Below are 16,572 nucleotides of genomic sequence, written 5' to 3'. Positions count from 1 at the left end.
AGGCCGGTCCCAGATCTAGTCCTGATGGATGTTTCTTTTTAAAGATGGTCCTGTATTCTGGGTCCTATTTTACCAATTATGTTTAATGTCATATTGCGTACAAAAATGACCCCACTATCTCAGCAGAATCCGAATATTATCCCCATATTTAAGAAGGTGATGCAAACTACTCTGCCTAAATGAGCTTTCTCATATAATATTTTAGCTCACTCTCAAGGGGCCATTTGTGGAGGTTTGGGTCCCCTTAATGAAGTTATTAACCTATTTTAATTTACTCCCAAATATTTTTGAAAGAATCCTAGATATTTGGATTTCATGGACCTTAGCCTAGATTTCTATTAAAAGAAAATAGAGATACATTGTGGCCTGTTAAGATATCTCTTCGGGCTCCCACTCATGTGTTATTGTTGATACTTAGGTCTATATTCACACACAAAGGTATTTGTCTGGTTTTGATGAAGCAATTGAGTATATGGTTAATTTTAGGATGTTATATGTATTTGTCTGGGTTGTGTTTGCCCCCTCCTCTTTCTAATTGAACTATTAATGCATTAAAACATGTTTTCATTAATCCTAACTGTGATGCTCCTATGGTAGTGAGTTGCATTGTCACATTAACCTTTTCCCCTCAAGTCTAAAATGTACATTTACGCTTCCTTCATGTTAGATCTTTAATTATAATAAGTCAAACATCCTGAACATTAGTTCTAATGGAGGGACTAATTGCCCATTTTTTGTAAATTATGTTAACTACTTACAGGGACGTCACCCTAGAGAAACGCACAAAAAACGAAAAAATATACATATATATTTTTTTACATTGAAGCTCCTGGCCTGTGGGCAGTGACATTTGGCTCTTTGTTTCTGGGGTGGCCGGAGTTTATGTTGAGGCCTCTTAACAATAAGAAAGAATAGGAATAACAAATAATTTGTCTTTCTGGAATTCTATACTATAATGGCTAGACGCATTAAAGGTTTGAAAGGTCATGTTCTATCGCTTCCCATGATATCACTTGGGGGTGGGGTCAAATGACATCACTTCATTTGATGTCATCAGAGGTCAGGGGTCATGTGATGTCACCTGCGCTACCCCTGGAATCTTGGTGAAATGACGACCCTGCTACTTAGGTGTTATGTTTCATTACCTGAAGAGACAACAGCCATTTTACAGCTCAAGGTACTAAAATGTGGCAACTACTGGTGTTAATGAGTGAAAATGTCTTTTTCTATTCATCAAATAGAAAAAGACTGATTTAGAAAGACTGCTCTGTGACCGCACAAAACAGTCTTTCTAAATCAAACTGTCATGCATGGGAAGAAGTGGGACGACGTGGGAGCAAGGTACGTTTATTTAGGGTGTGTCTGTTTGTGTGTGTGTGTGTGCATGTTCATGTCTGTGTGTGTGCATACATATGTATCTGTGCATCAGAGGAGGGGGCCTGCTTGTGATGGGGAAGGTAGAGGGGGAGGGAGTAAATGTGTGTTTGCGAGAATATGGTGGTGATGAGGAGGAATGTGTTTGGCTGGGTAGGAGGCGGAGGGTGATGAAAGGGGGTTCAGAGGATTAAATCACCCTTTTTACAATAAATCTAGCCGGCGAGGGTGGGGGTTGTATCAGCTTCCTGGGCGGTGGGGGTGGTCAGAATCTCATATTGCTCATATTTCATCCCAATAAATCAGACTATTTTGTGTTCAGCCTTTAAAATGCAGAAAAATCACATAGAATCCTACTGGCTGGTCTATTACATACAAAACAGTGATCTGGTAATCAGCCTTTTGATATTATGTTAAATAACAATGCTGCAAAACTGATGACTCATCTTCTTTATGGATCTGAACTATCGGGGTTTCTGTCTGGCATCACAGGATATGCAAATGAGGACATATTTCTAAAAGATCTAAACTGGCTCTCTTCTTCATTGACAAACGTTGATGAACATCATAGATGTAATAATAATAACAGTGATGAATTGAGTGAAGTGAGGTTTTAATGTGGTTTTCTATATTTTTTAACGTACCAGCCTTTTTTTCTAGAAAATGATTTAAAGACTTCTCAGGAAGAGACTGTCCACATGATATTGCATGGCTGACTTTTATTTCTCATGTGTTACAATCTATACATTTTTCACAATGGTTTGTTAAACCTGAAAGTATAGGTATAAGAGGTTGACAATTAGTTGAACATGTATGTTAATGGCAATCAAGACATTACAGAACATTAGTTATTTAGGAAGTCTAATAGGGACCAACGCAACATTTCTTCTTAAGCCTGTAGTGAGATAGATTAACATTAATTTGTCAAGGAAATGGTTACTTCATCTTGATTCAATTTGTTACCTACTAATAAGGATAGTTCAACATAGAATGATGCTTCTCTTGAATCTGCCATGTGTACTTTGTGTGAACAGTTGGTGGTGACAGATAGTCATTTTATTCTTTTTTGCTCCAAGTATTATCATGTTCATTGTAAAACTATTTGACCAATTTTAAAACATAGATGTTTTAGTCAAAGTTATCCTGCATTCGTTTAACTTTAGTTAATTCCACACCCTGTTGTAGCATGTGCCTTTAGATGCTGCTGCCAAACTGCAATTAGACGAAGAATGAAGTATAGAAATCATATATTGTCCTGTGGTGCTTAACTGTATTATGTATATTCTGTTGGTGTTCACATGCTGTATATTATGGATACTTTATGGCAAGTGTGAAAACACATATTATTGATAATTTTATTTAGTATTCTAGCTTGGGCCAATTTGATGTGCTTCAAAACAATAAACTACACTACTCATGCCATAAGGAAATGGATAGAACTAATAAAGTCACTTGATGGCATACCTCCTAAAAGGTAATTATACAGCGATATTAGCCCACCCTGAATGGACACGCTATGAGCCACTATGCTTAATGGCCCAGAATTGTGTTGAGTTACCTCAAGCATATACACTTTGCCTTCTTCATTACTAACTTGAGTGGAATTGAAACCATGTGATGCAAAAGGCTTGAGGTGCTAATGTCACAGGCTGGCACACTTCCTGATACAGAGAATTGCTGAGAGCAGGGAGAGAATTGGGGAGCAGATCATTAAACATATAGAGAATAAAAGGTTTTTGTGATCCAAATCCATGAGGACTTTGTAGAAGAGCAGCATAAGCTCATATCAACACAGATTGTGCCATGCAACTGCCCCAGCTGAATTTCAGAAGATGGAAGAGCTGCAGTCCAATGTGGAGGAGCAGCACCCCCATCCAGTTCCACCATACCAGGCTGTGCTTCAGTCAGTGCCCAAGAAACCATCAACAGAGGTGGAGCAGCCCAATTCCAAGGGAGTAGTATAGGAGAGGCCAGTATGGATGATCATCCAATGAGAACATATAGATGTGTAAGCCTGCCAATATTGTGAAGCTTCACCAGGGGTTCAATCTGATAACAAGGAACATACTTCAAGTTAAATGTTCAGTCTCTGGGTGCTGGGCCTGAGGACCATATTTCACAACCATGATCATGCTAATGCACCATTAGAGAATACACTCCATAGTTTTCTCTAAAGGTGATTCTGCGTCTGGACCTTCCTCCGACCCTGTTACCCACAAGACAAGAAATATGCCGATAGGAGAGCTGTCAGAGGCCAGATCTGAAATCCTCAAATGTAGGTCCCACCACATTCCCTGGGACTTATTTTGGGACATTTACAGCAGCTGACATGCCCTGGTATTTGGGGGCAATTATACCACAGTGCATGAGGTTGCGATGCTAAGGTAGCACACCAGCGGGAAGGCCATGCTGCCAGATGGAAGGCTCACCTAAAATATGCAGAGTGAGGAAGTTTCATCCAATCCTGAGATTGTCCACATTCTCTAATTTATGCTCAGGTTTTTCCCCCATGTTTATTCCCCTTAAAATAATCCAAAATAAATGAAAAAACCCAAAAAGTAAAGCAAACTCTCACAATATATAGGAAAGCTGCTGTTTGAAACATTGTTTGGATCTGTCTTATAGGAAAGGCACTACATGAACACAATAATATAGGCCTCTTTAATGGGAAAGCCACTCCTTGAAAAACGATGGTCTCTATAATAGGAAAGCAGATCTTTGAAAAGTTTAGTGTGTCACTTGTAGAAAATGCACTCCATCAATAATAGATTTGGGTCTCGAATTTCAAGAAGCTAGTCCTTGAAAAAATGTATGAGTCTCCCTTATAGAAATGCTGATCCTCTAAAAACATTGTTAAGTGTTTACCATATAGGAAAGCTGCTCATTAAGCAAATCCTTGGGAAAAGTGTCTTGGACAAAGTGGTATGTATCTTCCTTACTTTAAAGCTGTTCCTCTAAAAATGGATGAGTGTCTCTCTTACAGGAAAGCCACTACATGAAAAGTTGTTTTGGTTCTCTCATATAGGAAAGCCTCTGCATGAACAATTGTTATGGATCTCCATTATCCATTATAGCTATCCTTTGAAATATTTTTAAGGTTCTCCCATATAGCATAGCCACTCCATGAACAAGTGTTGATGGTCACCCACGTAGAAACCTCCCCTCCCCCCTTGAAAAATAGTTTTGAGGCTCCATGAAGGGATATTTGTCTCTTAGGGGAAAAGTCACTCCTTGAAAAATGGATAATGATCTCCATTATAGAAAACCCAGTCTATGAAACATTGATATGGGTCCCCTTTACAGGAAAGCCCCTCTGCAAAAATGTTGTTACGGTTCTCCCTTATCAGAAAACCAATCCCTAAAATATTGTTATGCGTCTCCATTATAAGAAAGCAGCTCTTTAAACAACAGTGATGAGCATCCCTTATAGAAAAAAAACATTCTGCACAATAATTGTTGTCACCCGTATCTAAAAAATGCTTCTTGAAAAGTTAATAAGGGTCTCCCTTATAGGAAAACCACTCTTTGAAAAATAGTTATGGGTATCCTTTATTGGAAAAGCTCTAGATGAACATGTGATATAGCACTCTCCTATTCGAAAGCCGTGTATTAAAAGAAAAACACAATCATTTTCTGCTGAATGTGAGATAGTATTTTTGGGACAACATAAGAAGTATTTAGGAATTGTGTCCATACTGGAAAGAGCATAGTATATATTTTTATGTGGGTAACCATGCTAACTGATATGCTTCTTTGCTTGGATTTTCCTAATTCCCTTTACACATGTTTTGTTTGTGTCCTTCCCCTCACCACCAGCAAGTGGAGAGCATTTTACAATTGGATCTTTTTACCAATCTTCCTCAGACCTGTAGTTTCTGTTCATTCATCACACTTGTCCCAGCAAAGAAGGTCAGTCCAACTACCAACATTTCCCAAACACATTGTGAAAACAAAATAAATGTAACAAAACATGTTAACTTAAGTGCTGATAAATCATACTATTGGTGTTTCCCAAGCTTTGTTGAATGCAAAGAGACACTGTAGCTAAAGTGCATTGAACTGACATCCATTACATGTATTATTATTATTATTATAATTATTATTATTATTAATAATAATAATAATAATAATAATAATAATAATAATAATAATAATAATAATAATAATAATAATAGTAACGTTGATACAGCTCTACATTGTGGATCACTCTTCCTTGTAAGTGCTGTAATAGTAGGTGTTATAATTACCTAAAGTAATCGTACTTAATCTATTGACCTGTGAAAGATGAAGGGTCAAGTTGCTGTTTCCACAATAAATACTTGACAAAAAGACAGGCTGTTGGCATGTCCGGTGCAAGGACAAGCACTTAACTCACTTAATGATCCTTTCAGCACTAACACAGAATATAATTTGCAGCAGAAACACCCAAGTCCAAAATGAAAGATTGTGATTATCAGGGGCGTCTGGTAAATTGTTTAATTGGAGGGTTGCAATTGTTTCCATCAAATCTGAAGTACAGTCCAAGCGTAGTAAGGGAGCCTGAATCAAACCAGAGGAGTCCATTAGGGTTCTCACACCAAGAAAATATTTTAAGTAATAGGAAAAAAGGTGCATTTTACAGCTCGATTTCTTTGAAAATCTGGCAAAATAACACACAGTTTGCAATTTGTTTATCAGGACAACTCATGAAAAATATTCCAATAGATACGAGTCACCAACAATGCACTGGAACATTTTACAATGCATTGTCATGACTTCCCACACAGTATATTCAAAAATTGAAAACATTGTCAGGCTGTCTGTGTCCATATATTTCCATGCAGGCTGCACCAATATATGCCAGCATTAACATGTGAGAACATATTCATGTTCGGTTTGTGTATAATGCCAGTAACAGTACTATAAGAAAACATGTCCATGCTGGCCCTGCCAGTATATGCCAGAATCCCCATGTAAGAACATATTGCTGCTGGCTTTGCAAGAATTTATAAATAATCAAAGCAAATGACTACTGAAAAATACAGCAGTTTCAAAATCGGCATAATCAATGGGAGTAAACACAAAACAACTGTGGATTTTAGACAAAGTCAGTCACTATTGTCAACAGCTTCTAAAAAAGCATAACAAAATGTGTATATATGAAAAAATGTTTTATTTGTTCACAAAAATATGATTGTGCTCTACAGAATATATAAAAAATAAACATAGTCAAAAACATCATCACAAACACAATTATAAGCATGAACTAAAAAAAAAACACAAAACATATATAGTTAATAGAATCTAACAAACCATGAATACACCACACAATATGTTTCCTTTTTCTACTGTGTTTATCATTTGTTGGTGTGATACTGTGTTTTGACAATGTTTTCATTTTTATAAATTCTGTAGAACACAAACATATTTTTTACAAAGAAAGGTATTTTTTATTTATATACTTAATGCATGTTTTGAAGCCTCAGACAATAGTGAGTGCTTTTGTTTTAAATCCTTTTTCTGTTGTTTGTGTTTAGTTCTTTTGAAAGACAGAATACCATGCTGCAATAGGAACACAGGTGCAAACTTGCTGCACCTCTGAAGGTTAGTTTGGAAACATAAAAATCTCATACTGTTTGATTTACAGTTGATGGCCAATAGAACATTTTCATGCCACAGTAAGAAACCATATTCAGACTGGCTGTAGCAATGTTGGCCAGTCTAGCCATGTAAGAACACACATCATGCCTGATTTACCCTTGATGCCAGTAGAACGTGTAATACCACAATACGAACATATTTACAGACTGGCTGCTCCATTGTAGAACAATCTAAGCATGTGTAACATGTATCATGTTTGTGTTCCCATTGATACCTGGTAAAAGAAATGCCATGCCATGTTAAGGAAATATAGCCAAACTGGTTGCACTGAAGTAGGTCAGTTTAGCCACATTATCACACTTGTCATCTTTGCATTATCATTGATGCCTAGTAAAATAAATATCATGTCACAAAAAGAAAATATGCATGGAATGACTGCCAAATGAGCCCCAGCCTTCCAACCCTTAATCAGTAGCCCTCAGGCCCAGCACAAACACAACCATACACAAACATTAATGTAGTATTCACTTGCACATTCATACAACACTCACTGCTTCATACAGAAATGCACCCGTACATCTTTATCTCACTTATTTACATGCACACCCACATACTTACAGACACAAACTCACACATACATTAATACTCCGTTTCCTACATTTTGCCCCTGTCTGGACACTGCTCCTCATGACGTCTTCCACAAAGACCCTTATGCTGCTGTACAGAACACACTGGGAAGCAGGAAGACAGGAGATATTACTGTTTCCTTACATGTATAGAGAAATAGGAGCGCTCCGAGCATAACACACATAGTCACCTGAATGTGCTGGGAGTTACAGGAACGGCCTGTAATCACATCCTGACCACCAATTGCCCAGCTTGCGTCCCACTGGCCCATGCAAAGCTTGGAACAAACCACCCCTGGCCTCGCATTAATTGTTGGGAAATGCGTGCTGGAGATCAAAAGTGTCAAAGGGAAAACATGTTTCCCTTTGACAGTTTAAAGCCAGCTCAGAAGTGCTCCCACAGCCGCATTCCTCAGCTGAGGGAGCTCTCTGTGTTTTCATTGCTCTGGCCCTGCTTGTCCAAAATCAGAGGCATATCAACGCATCTTCTTCTATTATGGATGAGCCACCCCACGTGGAGTGTTACAACTAATCATGTAACCTTGCTGACTCAAAACAGGTCAAGTGAAGCAAAAGGCATTAAGGACGGTTGTCCAAATAAGACAAATATAATTTCAGATATGAAATAGTCGATAACCTATATAAATATGAACCATGTCTACATGATTTCCACATGTAGACTAGATGAATTACATGTGTTTCATCACTGTTTAGTCAAAAAAACAAATCTGAGTCATCGAGTGCCTCATGCCTCATCTCAAAAATGTTTTTTACTTAATTCAAAGGGAATTCATAATCATTATTGTGCACCATCGGACTAATTGAAAACAACCCTCAAGGATGCACATATCCATGACATGTAATACTATTGTCACTCTAAGCATGTTGGTGGCTAATTTCTTTTTGTTTGTATGCATAATATTACCCCATATTCTGTTTGCCGTTGCAGTATAAACAGAAATCCGATAAATTGAATTATGCATTGATCGGGTTGTGGAAAGATACCAAGGAACAATCTTTCTTTTGGGGTAAATATTAAATTACCATGGAGTTGCAGTTGGTAAGGAATGAGATCCAGAGGCACGTGCTTCTGAATAAGAAGCGATGTAGAAGGAATTGAGTTGATGATGAAACATTCAAGAAAGTGTGAAATGTGGCTTTGCTAAAGGCACATGGATAGTTGGTTGACAAAAAAATTGAAATGATGAAATTGCTTGGCAGTTCATTTTGCCCATTTACAGTGCAGCAGAGGAGTAGCTTGGGGCCTTTCATGCACTTCAGGAAGTATTTTCTTTCGGGGGCAGTGTTTCAGGTACTGAAGATGTGGCTGTTATTAGAAAGGTCTTCAAATAGGTAATGCATTAACAGTCTTTGGAGTGGTAACCAGTTGAACTTCTGTGAGGTGCCTGGCAGACTCTGCGCAGGATGTTTTTACTGGGTGCATTCTTGTTGCCAATTGCAGAGGTAAATCAATACATTCTGGTCGAGTAAGGCCAAAAATGAGTTTTGTGACAAAGTTATGGTTTTCTAAAGTTTAACATTATCTCGTTGGGAGCCCAGTGTGAAGATAGTTAACATAGTCCAACTGACATCTGACCACTGAGCGGATGAGAGCAATTTAATGTGGAGTTGTGTGGGATTGGAGCCCTCCTAACAGATTTAGATGTGGGAAAGCATTGTGGATCACTGTATATACCTGGCACCTTAATGAAAGTTGATTAACAAGTAGAATTACCACATTGTGTACATTTAGTCCAGATGTAGGGTGAAGTCCCTGGAGTCTAGCCAGGAGAAATGGAATGGAGAGCAGAGGGGGCAGATATGCTACACGTAGAATCTTTGTTGTTGTAACAATAAAACAGAGACAGTGTTATTGCATCCAGTAGTGTTCTTGTGACAATTAGTTTCACAGATGTGGTGCTGCTCACATCGTTCCCAGCGATTATGGTAGGTCTTGGCATCTTCCCAATACAAATTGTTGCCAATGTTCTGGATACCCTAGAAGGTGGCCGGTGGGGCTGTATAGATCCTGAGGGGTATCCACAGAAAAGTATTGGTCTATATGACATTCTGTGGATCCTTTTATTAATTTCATACCTTGAAACTCCTAACGCAACACAACACATAGGGTGAATTAGGAAGAATGAGAACCATACAAGTGTTATGCCTGATAGTTCTTACCTATGCCTGTCAGCATGGCATTGCAGACTATGTAAAGCTGCTGAACAATGACAACCTCATTCTCTGGTTGTCAGTTCCTCTTCTTTGATGTTACAAAAAAGCACTGTGTGTATTATTTATCTTGACAGTGTGTTGGGAATAGTCAGGTCGTGTTGTGGAACATTGTTGTTATCACATGTTCAGTGGCCTGTGATCTATTCTAGCAGTGAGCAAAACATTGATATTGTAAACATTAAGATGGGCTAGAACTATGATGCCTAAGCTGAGGGCGTTGTTATTTCATGGATTCATTATTATCAAATGTTTTGCGTATGGAAGTTACAGGTTTGCATGCTGGATGCTGTGGAACTGCCAGCATGCTAGGTCAGGATATAGAATATAGAATATAGAATATAATGTTTGAGCAGAATTGTCGGAAAGGGAAATTTGTTATTGACAGATGTGGTTGGACAGTGATGGTATGGGTGGTGGTGGTTTCAGGAAAAACACTTCCTTCAATATTTGGACAGCTCTTTTTTTGAGTTTGTGGCATCCTTCAATCAGACCCATAAATTTGACTTTTTTCCCATCTGCTCACATGTTTACATTTATTGGTGTGGGTATTATAAGCTGTGGGACCAGCAGAGAATTTTGTTTTTTTCTCCTAGTGTTCTTGAGGCTCAACTTCAATATTATAAATGCATCTTTTTGCCACTTGTTGAATTGTTGGGGATTAGGTTGAAGTCTGCTGACTCCAAGACGTCATGGATTCTGCTTCTGCCTACAGCACCAACTACAAGTCACTGTGGTAAGCCTGGTGGATTTGTGAAATGCATGGAGATGGGAGTTCTTTCTACAAGTTTTTTTTGCATTTAAAAATCCCTTGCTGAATGCACACGTCAAGATCTGCAGCGCACCACCATTTCTAAGGTCCCTGAAACACGTCGCCAACAACAGATGTCATACCTTCCCACAGGTGTTCCGATGAAAAAGGTACCTCACATGTGTGGGTGCACCTACCGGGGGCGCAAAAGGAAAAGGGTAACCAGCTAGTAACCCCAAGCCTTTCGCCACAGCACAATTTATTCAAGTGGGCAACCTACAGATTTGGGCCTAGGGTGTCGAAGCCAGCATGGAAAACAGGGAACCCCATGCATTTCCCAAAAGAGGACACCCATGGGAATGCACAGAGGTCTGACTTTAGCGAAGCGGCCCAGAATTTATTACCCAAAACCCCAGACAAAGTGAACATTGTGTTTATTCCCCACCAAATATCACACTTTGTCGGGGATTGTGGCTAATAAAAACTGGGACAATTTGCGCAAGGCAGACCTCTGTCGATTCCCATGGGTGTCCTCTTTTGGGAAATGCATGGGGTTCCCTGTTTTCCTTGGTGGCTTGGACACCCGAGGCCCAAATCTGTATGGTGTGCCGGTCGCCAGAGAGTCTGAAATTCGGGTGTCAAAACAGACTTGGGGTTACTTGTGTTTTAGGCTTTCCCTTTGGCGCCCAGGTGGGTGCACCCACACATGTGAAGTACGTTTTTCTTCGGGACACATGTGGGAACGCGGGACAGTAGACCATGTGTTGTTGGGGGTGTGTTTCGATGGGTGAGCCGGGCGAAATGTGCGGACAATGTGCTTTTTGCCCACATTTCGGACTTTGCTGGGGTTTCTGGGTAATAAATTCTGGGCCGATTTGTGCAAATCATACCTCTGCAGATTCCCACGGGTGTCCTCTTTTCAGAAATGCATGGGGTTCCCTGTTTTCCTTGGTGGCTTGGACACCCGAGGCCCATATCTGTATGGTGTGCCGGTCGGCAGAGAGTCTGAAATTCAGGTGTCAAAACAAACTTGGGGTTACTTGTGTTTTAGGCTTTCCCCTTGGCGCCCAGGTGGGTGCACCGGCCCATGTGAGGTACTGTTTTCATCAGGACACCTCTGGGAATGCGGGATGGTATGCCATGTGTTGTTGGGGGCGTGTTTCGATGGGTGAGCGAGCGAAATGTGCGGACAATGTGCTTTTTGCCCACATTTCGGACTTTGCTGGGGTTTCTGGGTAATAAATTCTGGGCCGATTTGTGCAAATCATACCTCTGCAGATTCCCACAGGTGTCCTATTTTCTGAAATGCATGGGTGGTCCCTGTTTTCCTTGGTGGCTTGGACACCCTAGGCCATATGTGTATGGTGTGCCGGTCAGCAGAGAGTCTGAAATTCAGGTGTCAAGACAGACTTGGGGTTACTTGTGTTTTAGGCTTTCCCCTTGGTGCCCAGGTGGGTGCACCGACCCATGTGAGGTACTGTTTTCATCAGGACACCTCTGGGAATGCGGGACGGTAGGCCATGTGTTGTTGGGGGCGTGTTTCGATGGGTGAGCCGAGCGAAATGTGCGGACAATGTGCTTTTTGCCCACATTTCGGACTTTGCTGGGGTTTCTGGGTAATAAATTCTGGGCCGATTTGTGCAAATCATACCTCTGCAGATTCCCACGGGTGTCCTCTTTTCAGAAATGCATGGGGTTCCCTGTTTTCCTTGGTGGCTTGGACACCCGAGGCCCATATCTGTATGGTGTGCCGGTCGGCAGAGAGTCTGAAATTCAGGTGTCAAAACAGACTTGGGGTTACTTGTGTTTTAGGCTTTCCCCTTGGCGCCCAGGTGGGTGCACCCACACATGTGAATTACGGTTTTCTTCGGGACACATGTGGGAACGCGGGACAGTAGACCATGTGTTGTTGGGGGCGTGTTTCGATGGGTGAGCCAGGCAAAATGTGCGGACAATGTGCTTTTTGCCCACATTTCAGACTTTGCTGGGGTTTCTGGGTAATAAATTCTTGGCTGATTTGTGCAAATCATACCTCTGCAGATTCCCACGGGTGTCCTCTTTTCTGAAATGCATGGGTGGTCCCTGTTTTCCTTGGTGGCTTGGACACCCGAGGCCCATATCTGTATGGTGTGCCGGTCGGCAGAGAGTCTGAAATTCAGGTGTCAAAACAGACTTTTGGTTACTTGTGTTTTAGGTTTTCCCATTGGCGCCCAGGTGGGCGCACCCACACGTGTGAGGTACCGTTTTCATCGGGACACCTGTGGGAATGCGCGACGGTAGGCCATGTGTTTTTTGGGGCGTGTTTCGATGCGTGAGCCGAGCGAAATGTGCGAAAAATGCATTTTTTTCCCCACATTTCAGACTTTGCGGGGGTGTCTGTGTAATACATTCTTGGCCGATTGGCGCAAATCATACCTCTGCGGATTCCCACGGGTGTCCTCTTCTTGGAAATGCATGGGGTTCCCTGTTTTCCTTGGTGGCTTGGACACCCGAGGCCCATATCTGTATGGTGTGCCGGTCGGCAGAGAGTCTGAAATTCAGGTGTCAAAACAGACTTGGGGTTACTTGTGTTTTAGGCTTTCCCCTTGGCGCCCAGGTGGGTGCACCCACACATGTGAATTACGGTTTTCTTCGGGACACATGTGGGAACGCTGGACAGTAGACCATGTGTTGTTGGGGGCGTGTTTCGATGGGTGAGCCAGGCAAAATGTGCTGACAATGTGCTTTTTGCCCACATTACAGACTTTGCTGGGGTTTCTGGGTAATAAATTCTTGGCCGATTTGTGCAAATCATACCTCTGCAGATTCCCACAGGTGTCCTCTTTTCTGAAATGCATGGGTGGTCCCTGTTTCCCTTGGTGGCTTGGACACCCGAGGCCCATATGTGTATGGTGTGCCGGTCAGCAGAGAGTCTGGAATTCAGGTCTCAAAACAGACTTGGGGTTACTAGTGTTTTAGGCTTTCCCCTTGGCGCCCAGGTGGGTGCACCCACACATTTGAGGTACCGCTTTCATCAGGACACCTGTGGGAACGCGGGACAGTAGGCCATTTGTTGTTGGGGGCGTGTTTCGATGGGTGAGCCGAGTGAAATGTGCGGAAAATATGTGTTTTTCCCCAAATTTCTGACTTTGCGGGGGTGTCTGGGTAATGAATTCTGGCCCGATTTGCGCAAATCATACCTCTGCGGATTCCCACGGGTGTCCTTTTTTTGGAAATGCATGGGGTTCCCTGTTTTCCTTGGTGGCTTGGACACCCGAGGCCCATATCTGTGTGGTGTGCCGGTCGGCAGAGAGTCTAAAATTCAGGTGTCAAAACAGACTTAGGGTTACTTGTGTTTTAGGCTTTCCCCTTGGCGCCCAGGTGGGTGCACCCACATGTATGAGGTACCGTTTTCATCAGGACACCTGTGGGAACGTGACACAGTAGGCCATGTGTTGTTGGGGTCGTGTTTCGATGGGTCAGCCGAGCGAAATGTGCGTGAAATGTGTATTTTTCCCCACATTTCAGACTTTGCGGGGGTGTCTGGGTAATACATTCTGGGCCGATTTGCGCAAATCATACCTCTGCAGATACCCACGGGTGTCCTCTTTTTTTGGAAATGCATAGGGTTCCCTGTTTTCCTTGGTGGCTTGTACACCTGAGGCCCATATCTGTATGGTGTGCCGGTCGGCAGAGAGTCTGAAATTCAGGTGTCAAAACAGACTAGGGGTTACTTGTGTTTTAGGTTTTCCCATTGGCGCCCAGGTGGGCGCACCCACACGTGTGAGGTACCGTTTTCATCGGGACACCTGTGGGAATGCGCAACGGTAGGCCATGTGTTTTTTGGGGCGTGTTTCGATGGGTGAGCCGAGCGAAATGTGCGAAAAATGCATTTTTTTCCCCACATTTCAGACTTTGCGAGGGTGTCTGGGTAATAAATTCTTGGCCGATTGGCGCAAATCATACCTCTGCGGATTCCCACGAGTGTCCTCTTCTTGGAAATGCATGGGGTTCCCTGTTTTCCTTGGTGGCTTGGACACCCGAGGCCCATATCTGTATGGTGTGCTGGTAGGCAGAGAGTCTGAAATTTAGGTGTCAAAACAGACTTGGGGTTACTTGTGTTTTAGGCTTTCCTCTTGGCGCCCAGGTGGGTGCACCCACACATGTAAGTTACCGTTTTCATAGGAACACCTGTGGGAACCAGGGAAGGTATAACATTTGTTGTGTTTGTTTGGTTTTTATAATGTTTTGACCCATTTGCTGGTGCCCTTTGTCACACAGCCCTTTAATTTCCCAAATGTGACCTACATTTAGTCGCTGCTTTAGGCACCATTCATTTTTGTAACCTGAACAAGTCACCTACCCTTGAAAAGGTATGCATGTGCTCTTTCAAAAAATGTATGCTTGCCATTCCTCACCGCATTGGTTTTCCCGATTTACACATGCTAAATGCGTCTGTTCAGTCTGTGAGCGTAAAACTCCTGTGTACCATGGCTCAGTGATTGGCTTGTGGTATTGCTTGTTTTGTAAAACACTACAAAAAATGTGTGCTTTCCTAACTGCAAGAGTCGGGGGAATGTAACGGAGCATTGCTTTTTCTCAAAATTCTTAGAAGCTATTGCCGTACCAAGCCAACCATGTCCAACACATGCCTTTTTTTCGGTCATTTTCCCGCTTTTCCCCCAATCTATGGCATTTTCCCCTACCTAGTTGTTGCCTGACCTACGCAAATCACCCCTTCCTAAACTTGGAATTGTGTCTACTTTTCAGAAATATATGCCTTTCTGTCCTCCAATTCGGCTTTGCTACCCGTTTCTTCCATTCCGTCCATGCATGTCCAATTGGCCAAAATGGCCAAAATCACCTACCTCTCATAAAATGGTTGATAACCACATCAAAATAATGTCTTTACGTTTCCACTCAACCTGTTCTTGAAAGCCAGGAAATTGGGGAACTCAGCACAGCAAACCATTTGTTCCTAGCTCTTACAAGGAAAAAACCACAGGCTTCTTTGTACATCATTTTATTGGACTTTTTTGAAAAAACACAACATTTTCGCCCTTTTTGCTTATTTTCTGTCACCCCCCTACAGCAACCTAGGATTCCTGGTTGGCGGTACGACCGCCTACATGTGGGAAAAAAAGGATCCAAATTTGGCCGAGATATCTCATGTAACAAAAAAGTTACAAGCCATTGAATGGCCACATACCAAAATCACCAAAAAAGGCCCTGGCACTGGGGGGAAATACCCATGGCACTTAAAGGGTTAAAGACTGGAAACCCCACAGCCTGGCACCAGGAATAAGGCACTGTCCTTGCTTTAGATATACTCAGTGCTTAATTTGTAAAAAAAAATAAGTGCCAGGGCCCAAAGGTTCTTGGCTCACTAATGCCAGCCCTGGCGGCACCACAGCACCAGCGGCCCGGCTCAGTGCTAGATCAGCCCATCACACTGCTGCTGCTCCATGTCACATCTTTGGTGCTGCAGCAACTGCTGGCACGGGATAGTGGGAAGGAGCACATATATGTATCTTTGTTTATTACACAACTACTTTTATTTCATTTCTTAAATCACTGAAAGTACCGTGAGGTTAACAAGATTTTTTAGCTTGGAATTTTCTTGCATTCTGGGAGTTATAGTTTACCATTAAAGCCACAATCATATTCTTTTGGCTTAACATGTTGCTATATGTATTTAGATGCTGTCGTGTGGCTTTATTATGCAATTTGTATTTTTTGAAAGTAATCTCTATAAGACATTATTACTGTACAGTGTAGTCCTTGAAATCCCACTATTTGAGCCCATCTTTGTGATCCTGGTCAGACCCCTTCCCCACTCAACATCCCACACCATCCTGGCCATCTCTCCGACTAGTCCATCTCCAGCCGTGCCAGCTCTCCAGTCTGCTCACCTCTTTATATGGATATGACCCCTGAACCTGTTTAATCCGTCCGACAGCTGACACACTCGCGGGCTCTAGAAGTTGAATATTAAGTGTGTGTTTTTGAAAGTGTGTTTTTTAAAATTCC

This window comes from Ambystoma mexicanum, chromosome 6q (genome assembly GCF_040938575.1).
Source record: "Ambystoma mexicanum isolate Mex_15411 chromosome 6q, UKY_AmexF1_1, whole genome shotgun sequence".
NCBI lineage: Eukaryota > Metazoa > Chordata > Amphibia > Caudata > Ambystomatidae > Ambystoma > Ambystoma mexicanum.
This window is presented reverse-complemented; position numbering follows the sequence as displayed.